Below are 7,983 nucleotides of genomic sequence, written 5' to 3' on the forward strand. Positions count from 1 at the left end.
GTGGATGACGAGCGGCGATAAACTTGCGAAAAGCAAGTTATGCTCAACTCCACCGGTGGAATCTGACAGCGTGGAAAAGTGTGAAAACATCCACGATCACCAACGGATTTCGAAGGGCTGGACTGCTGCATGATGGAGAGGAGGACACCGCCACGGCCCTTCTGAGGGTGTTTGACTCTGACACTGACAACGAGGATTTCTTTGGTTTTGTAAGTGACCGACACTGGAGAAGAGGACTTTGGTGGTTTTTAGTGTGCAGGAAGAAGAGGAAGATGGTGGTGAATGACTGACTTTTCTTCTTGTTAAAGCCGTGTCACTGCACCTGAGCCTAAAAGGTAGTCTGAATCTATTTTTCTGGTGTGCTGTAGGTTATTGTTATGTACTACATTTGTTACTCATTTATGAAGCACAGTACATGTTTCGTACTTGTAATTACCGCTACTTGTACATATACCTAAAAAGTTGTGCAAATATGTACCCATAACTTGTTTTTCAAAATATTAATAAAAGGGGTGTGTCTCCAAACAGCCATCTCTTTCCTGACAATTCCCTTTGTGCATATTCGCTTACATATGATGAGTCAACATTGAAACACCTGCGGCTTTTGGTCAGGTGCGGCTAATGTATGTACAAAACAGGATTTTCCCCTGATTTTAGCTTGTGCGGCTAATATTCAGGTGCGCTTTGTAGTCCGGGAAATACGGTATATATATATATATGTTCTTCCTCTACACCCCCCCCCCCAATTTTTTTGCACATGTCGAGGAGCGTCTCAGGCTACATTTCACTGTGTGTTATACTTGTATAACTATGCATGTGACAAATAAAGAACCTTGAACCTTGAACCTACTCCACACTCAACCAACGTGGAGACAGACATAAAGACACGCTGTACACACGATCACACTCCCCAAGCGTACTCTACGAACCGGGTCTAGGTACCCTTGCCCCTGGAGGGGAGAACTGCACCCAGACCCAGGTGGTGTTACCCTTTTCCCTGCGGTGGGGGGAGGCAGACCGCCCCGACTCCGCAGCAGCAGGGAGGCCCCACACTCCAGACCGCAGTCGGACGGCCAACTCCTCCTCCTAGCCCCCCCGCTCCAGCAGGCCGCAGAGAATGGGGGTGAGAGAAGACTCCAAACCTCCCCCCACCCGCTCATTGTAGTGTTGATGCATGTGTGTTCTAAGGTGCATTTAAAACCCAGGAGGGCATGGAGCTACCTGCCAGAGAGCAGCAGGTAAGCGCATGGTCCCTCCTGTTAGCCCTCAATGTCTACGTGTATTTAAAATTGAGAGGTGGGCAACGACGCCAGAGGTGAGGTACATAACATCACTGCGAAGGTTTCTTTAAAGTTGGAGAATGGCCTAAGGGCTGAACTCTTACCTTGGATGCAAGCCAGTTTCACTATTTTGACAGAGAAACGTGTCTATAGCTCTTTATATGAAAATATAAGAACTGGTGGTTGCCTGCTAGACCCTGAGCAGCTGGCTCCTTAGAGCAATGACCCAGCTCCCTCTGAACTCCTAATCCATCCAAATAAGCTGTGTCTGTGAGGTAGAAATAAAGTCTGCATGTGAAGTATGACCTCACATTGAGGAATTCAAACTTCATGAACAAGCCATTGTTAATAAGGAACCTGATCTGTTTTGCCCAAAGGCAAACTGTGTACATTGCAGTGTCACACTAACGCCTTCATTTGCATAGTTCCAGTAAAAACACATGGATATCAACATCAGTCAATGTCTGTCAATCTGTTCTTCTCACTTTACTTTATTATTTTGTTATAGTTGACTGATTTCCATTTATATGCTTATTTCTGCTGTGTTATTGTTAATAGTAAAATTCCATACATCCATCTTCTTCCGCTTATCCGGGGCTGGGTCGCTGAGGCAGCAGCCGTCCTTCTCCTTAGCCACCTCCTCCAGCTTGACACCAAGGCGTTCTCAGGCCAGCCGAGAGATATAATCTCTCCAGCGTGTCCTGGGTCTGCTCCAGGGCCTCCTCCTGGTGGGACATGCTCGGAACACCTCACCTAGGAGGCGCCCAGGAGGCGTCCTTGTCAGATGCCCGAACCGCCTCAACTGGCTCCTTTCGTTGTGGAGGAGCAGCGGCTCCACTCTGAGCCCCTCCCGGATGGCGGAACTTCTCACCCTACTTCTGACAGTTTGCCAGAATCTCTTCGAGGCAGTCCGGAAGTCTTTTTCCATGGTCTCTCCGAACTCCTCCCACACCCGAGTTTTGCTTCAGCCACTGCTGCGTGCTGCTCGGCCTGTCGGTACCTATCAGCTGCCTCCAAAGTCCCACAGGCTAACCAAACCCAAAAGGACTCCTTCTTCAGCTTGATGGCTCCCCTCACCTCTGGTGTCCATCATTTGGTTCGGGGGTTACCACCATGGCAGGCACCAACTACCTTGCGGCCGCAGCTCAGTGCAGCTCAGTGCAGCTCAGTGCAGCAGCCCAAAAATCGATCATCGACCTGCGGCCTAGAGCATCCTGGTGCCACGTGCACTTATGGACACTCTTATGTTCAATTATGGTGTTCGTTATGGCCAAACTGTGGTTTGCAATGAAGTCCAATAACAAAACACCGCTCGGGTTCAGATCCTGGAGGCCATTCCTCCCAATCACGCCCCTCCAGGTCTCGCTGTTGTTGTCGTTAATAGTAAAATTATTCATGAAAATTCAAAGACCTGAAGTGTGTGTGTGTGTGTGTGTGTGTGTGTGTGTGTGTGTGTGAACAGTTGGTATGCCACTGATCTTGGCCTCTCTAATTGGTTGTGTGTGTGCGCCAGTGATTCTTCTTGGGGTTTTTTACATTTGGTAAGGACACACGCAGCACTTTCTGGACAGTTTGAATTATGAGGACAGGGTTGATGTCCTCAATCCAGGGCCGGGTCGTGGGGGCAGCAGCCCAAGCAGAAGACATGGCACGGGAGCCAGGGGAGCGCGCAGGGATTTATTGTTGGATTATTCTTTACCTCACTGTAAATAGACACATTGTTGTGCACAGAGTCCTGCATTTTGGGTCCACCTTCCCCACATCCCTACGGCTTGCACTGGCAAACCGTGACACTGATACTCTCTTTCTGGCCAGACACATGGCGGCACTTCTGCTATAATTTTGTTTGTATTTAACAAAATAAAAACGCTGACATAAGTGTACACAGTTTTTGACTGATAGTGAAAATTGTTTTTAAAGACCTTAATTTAACATTTCACTCAACAACAAACAAACCCTCCCTAACAAAAAAAGGAACTTCAAAGGCTAAATTACATCATATTTCTTCACGTCAATATACGGGCTGCAAGTAGGGGTGACGTGGGCTACAGGTGGCTTCTCGGACTGTGAGTTTGAGACGCCTGCTCAATTGATAAATTGCAGGATTTAGGTTATAAATACATGTTCATATTTATTTTACAATCAGAAAGAAAGAACAAGAGAAGGGAAAAGTGCAGGACAGACAGAAAGGTGACAGGCTCAGATTGTATAAACTACTACGAAACTGGCATTATATTTCCTGTTTGTGTTATTATTTGTTATAATAGGGGTACTAAATAAGGCGAGAGCTAAATTTAACCACAGTGTGGATAAGTTAGCACACTGGCCAAATGTGTGGCTCATGTGAATAAAATACCATTATGTAACTTAATGAGTGAACTGTCTGCACGTTTCTCCTTAAGACAGGGGTGTGGGAACTCCAGGCCTAAAGGGCCGGTGTCCTGCAGGTTTTAGATGTGTCCTTGATCCAACACAGCTGATTTAAATGGCTAAATGACCTCCTGAACATGTCTTGAAGTTCTCCAGAGGCTGGTAATGAACTAATCATTTGATTCAGGTGTGTTGACCCAGGGTGATGTTTAAAACCTGCACAAACCTGATCCATCTAACTTGAGTCCTCTCTTTTCACAAGCTAGAAACAGAGTTTACCCCTCATGTGAAAGAGAAAGTAAAAAGTGAGCTGTTGGAGCTACTATCCATGATGTAAAGACCCATCAGGATATCCAAGATGATGGCCCCATGTGATCAGCTACTTATTATATCTATAACTGGAAGTTTAGTAGAGGTTGGGGTCTGCCACACCAGGCAGGATGCCCATGAAATAGCACAGCATCTCTCAGCACCGAGTGAGATGTTAGCAGCCCAACTGGTCGCAGCAGATGGCCGCTCCTCCCTGAGCTTGGTTCTGCTTGCTCATAGGGGTTCATATGATTAGTGGGGTTTTCTCTGTTTACTGTGTATTATTGTAGGGTCTTGACCTTGTAATATAAAAAAACCCACCTTCAGGCAACTATTGTTGTCATTTGGTGCTATATAAAATTCAATTGAATTGAACTGAAAAAAACGGCTCATAAATAGTTTGTCTAATGTGCGGTTTGGTGTGCATCGTAATTTCCCTTTCATGTATCTTTCTCTCCCTGCTAAAGTATTCTGTTCACTCAAATGTGAAACCCACCTCTCATGGTTTGTAGAACACCCTTCTCTCCTTCTCTGCCGTCTGTCTGTCTTGGCTTCCTGCCTGTCCTCTTACAAACCCTACTTAGGAAATACCTCCCCAGATCTCAAGCAATGCTTCTAAACTCACAACCCACAATAATTAGTTTCAGCTTCACAGCTCCACATAAACTATGCCTCACCCTTTCCACAGACCCTCCCTTACTATAAGTTTTAAGTTTAGTGCCAGGTCAGAATATACTTCTCTGTTGATATATTTTATAATTGTAAATAAACCGAGTGAACACCAGCTCACTGAAGCCGTAGAGAGCAGGCAGACAAGTAATCATGTGGAGTGTAAGAGTCCTTTTCAGGGAAGGTTTTGAGAAAATGGGCACTGCAGGACTCAGAAGACATCAACATGAGGTTCCTGGCACACTTAATGAGTGAGGTAAATGAGGTATGTACAATTCAATTTTATGTTTACAATGCCATACGTTACCTCAATGTGCTATATATTGTCGAGAGAGCTCTAACAATCAAATGACCCACTATGGGCAACTGCTTGGCAGTGGGAAGGAAAAACTCTCCTTTTAACAGGAACAAACCTTTGGCAGAACCAGGGAGGTGCAATGACTGTGGCAATACAGAGTGGTGTATTAATGCATCATGCATCATGATAGGCCCCCAGCAGCCTAGGCCTATTGTAGCATAACTAAAGGAGGGTTCAGGGTCACCTGATCCAACCCTAACTACTCTATCAAAAAGAAAGGTTTTAAGCTGATATTAAAAGTAAAGAGGATGTCTGTCTCCCAAATCTAAACTGCGATTCAGGAGACAGGGTTCTCTCCAAAGAAAGGTTTTGGATTAAAGACCAAGGACCATGACTGACAATATATTTAAGGTCAGTAGTTTTACACATTATGAAGCAGAAACTTATCTCCATATTACACAATATAGTTCAATTAAAAGCATTTCATAAAGTTTAAAGAGTTGGCAACAGAACATAACATCACTGCGAAGGTTTCTTTAAAGTTGGAGAATGGCCTAAGGGCTGAACTCTTACCTTGGATGCAAGCCAGTTTCACTATTTTGACAGAGAAACATGTCTATAGCTCTTTATATGAAAATATAAGAACTGGTGGTTGCCTGCTAGACCCTGAGCAGCTGGCTCCTTAGAGCAATGACCCAGCTCCCTCTGAACTCCTAATCCATCCAAATAAGCTGTGTCTGTGAGGTAGAAATAAAGTCTGCATGTGAAGTATGACCTCACATTGAGGACCTTCAAACTTTATGAACAAGCCATTGTTAATAAGGAACCTGATCTGTTTTGCCCAAAGGCAAACTGTGTACATTGCAGTGTCACACTAACGCCGTCATTTGCATAGTTCCAGTAAAAACACATGGATATCAACATCAGTCAATGTCTGTCAATCTGTTCTTCTCACTTTACTTTATTATTTTGTTATAGTTGACTGATTTCCATTTGGTGTGTGTGTGTGTGTGTGTGTGTGTGTGTGTGTGTGTGTGTGTGTGTGTGTGTGTGTGTGTGTGTGTGTGTGTGTGTGTGAACAGTTGTTACGCTACCTATCTTGACCTCTCAAACTGGTTGAAAGATATACCACCGAAAGTATGTGAGAGCGTTCTTGTCTGTACCTGCATGTAAAAATAAGAGTCTTAAACCAGCAGTATGCTGATTTTATCTTTTTGCCTGAGGCTAAAACATTAATGAGAAGGACTAGCATTTTCATTTAACACACTACGCATTGACGATAGCGTCCCTGGAGTCATTTGACTTGATTTATTTATTTTCCTTTATTTTGGAGAACGCCTTAAAGTGCCCAAAGGCAAACTGTGTGCATTGCATTGTCACGCTAACACCGCCATTTGCATCATTTCAGTAAAACTTTATGGATATCAACATCAGTCTAAATGTTGATCCATGATTGAAATGGAGTATTTCACAGTATGTGTGTAGGCACCAGTCATTTGATCAAAATACAAGGTTCCAACAATGATATAAGTTCATATGAATTAATTTTCAGATGACTTGCAGATTTACAGATGACTGTCCAACAACAAACTACAGAGATTACAAGACTACAGTATGAAATGGTGACATCATAGGCGCCATGGTCGATGGACTCAAAACTAGAGCAGGGCGATATGGCCAAAAATATTTATCACGATATATATTTGAAAATTTGCGATAACGATATAACCGACGATATAATTGATGCGAGACAAAATACAACTCCACAACATTACTAGCGCAAAAAGACAACCTTCCATTTATTTTCACTTAAACAAGAAGCTGGTTTTTATGTACATTAAAGCTTTATAAAAATGTAACAGTGCAAATGCAAATTCCTTGCTGAAAGTTTAACCAAAAGGCATTTCCAGTAGAAATGGGCTGACATATCCTGAGCATAACCATGTATAATATCCACTGAAGTTAAAAAGAGGTGCTTTGCAACATTAAACTGCAGTGTGCAGTACGTATTTTTCGGACCATAAGGTGCACGGGATTATAAGGCACATTAAGCGAAACAAAGCAGTCAGATAAATCAAACTTTATTAAACTCATTCTTCTTGCTTCCTCCACTTCTGTACCATTGATTCATTAATGTTGAATTCTCTGGCAGCTGCTCTATTCCCATGTTGTTGCAGTATATTAATGACTAACCTCGTATTGTGGATGGATTATCTCAGTTGTTCTCCTGACTGAAGTTTGGTCCGTTTACAGCATCCTGCCATGCGATTGCATTTGTCTCTAACCATGAAGAACCTTCACGTTAACTTTTATAAGTGGAAAAGTGTTAGTGTTCGTCCTCCAGCTTCACTGTTTATGTTATGCTAACATAGCTGTGTCGCTAGCGATCACGTAGCACATCATTATATACCAGCTAGCCCAACTTCAGTAACCCTACAAACGTCACTGCTGTTTAGTTTCCTGTCTTCATTTATGTTGGAAGTGATAGCAGAGCTGTACGTTTGATTTTTTTCAGAAATCTCTCCGTCAGAACATGCTATATCATGCTTAGGTAACTAGCGAAACTAGCGAGCTAACTTCCGCTAGCTTCCTGCTAACTTCTAACTCCGTTAAATGTAATAACTTTTGTTTTCATGGATGCCTGGAAGTTAAACTTTATAGTTACACCTCGTAAAGCAGCAATGCTGATCGTTTTATTAAAGATGAAAGAATTTAGACAGTTTTTAACCCTAAGTGATGCTGCAGTGTTGTTTGACCTGAAGCATACGGAGTTTAGGACCCAGATTACTCCCAGATTTAAGAGCATCTTAGTCCGACAAATACGACAATAACAACGGCCGCTTGCATGTTCTGCAAAAAAATGTGCTTTGTTGTGTATCTGACGGACAAACACCAAACCAGTTCCACATCACTGAAGTTGCACCATTTTTACAAACCAATTCTGGTTCATCTGTTTCACTCAACAATCGGCCATGTGCGTATGAAAACAAAGGCACTGCGCATGCGCGTTTTACTCCCATTCTATCGCGATATTTCATTTTCCTATCGTTGCCTAAC

At 43.3% G+C, this 7,983-nt stretch overlaps 1 protein-coding gene across 2 annotated transcripts in view; it reads right to left on the reverse strand.

Moving 5' to 3' along the window:
* prpf38a (pre-mRNA processing factor 38A) overlaps positions 1–7,983 on the reverse strand; it is a 61,580-nt gene that overhangs the window by 46,115 nt on the left and 7,482 nt on the right. The window lies entirely within an intron of this gene.

The sequence above is a fragment of the Copadichromis virginalis genome, linkage group LG17 (genome assembly GCF_057382275.1).
Source record: "Copadichromis virginalis isolate Kocher_CV1m ecotype Utaka linkage group LG17, C_Virginalis_male_GT1.1, whole genome shotgun sequence".
Classification (NCBI taxonomy): Eukaryota; Metazoa; Chordata; class Actinopteri; order Cichliformes; family Cichlidae; genus Copadichromis; species Copadichromis virginalis.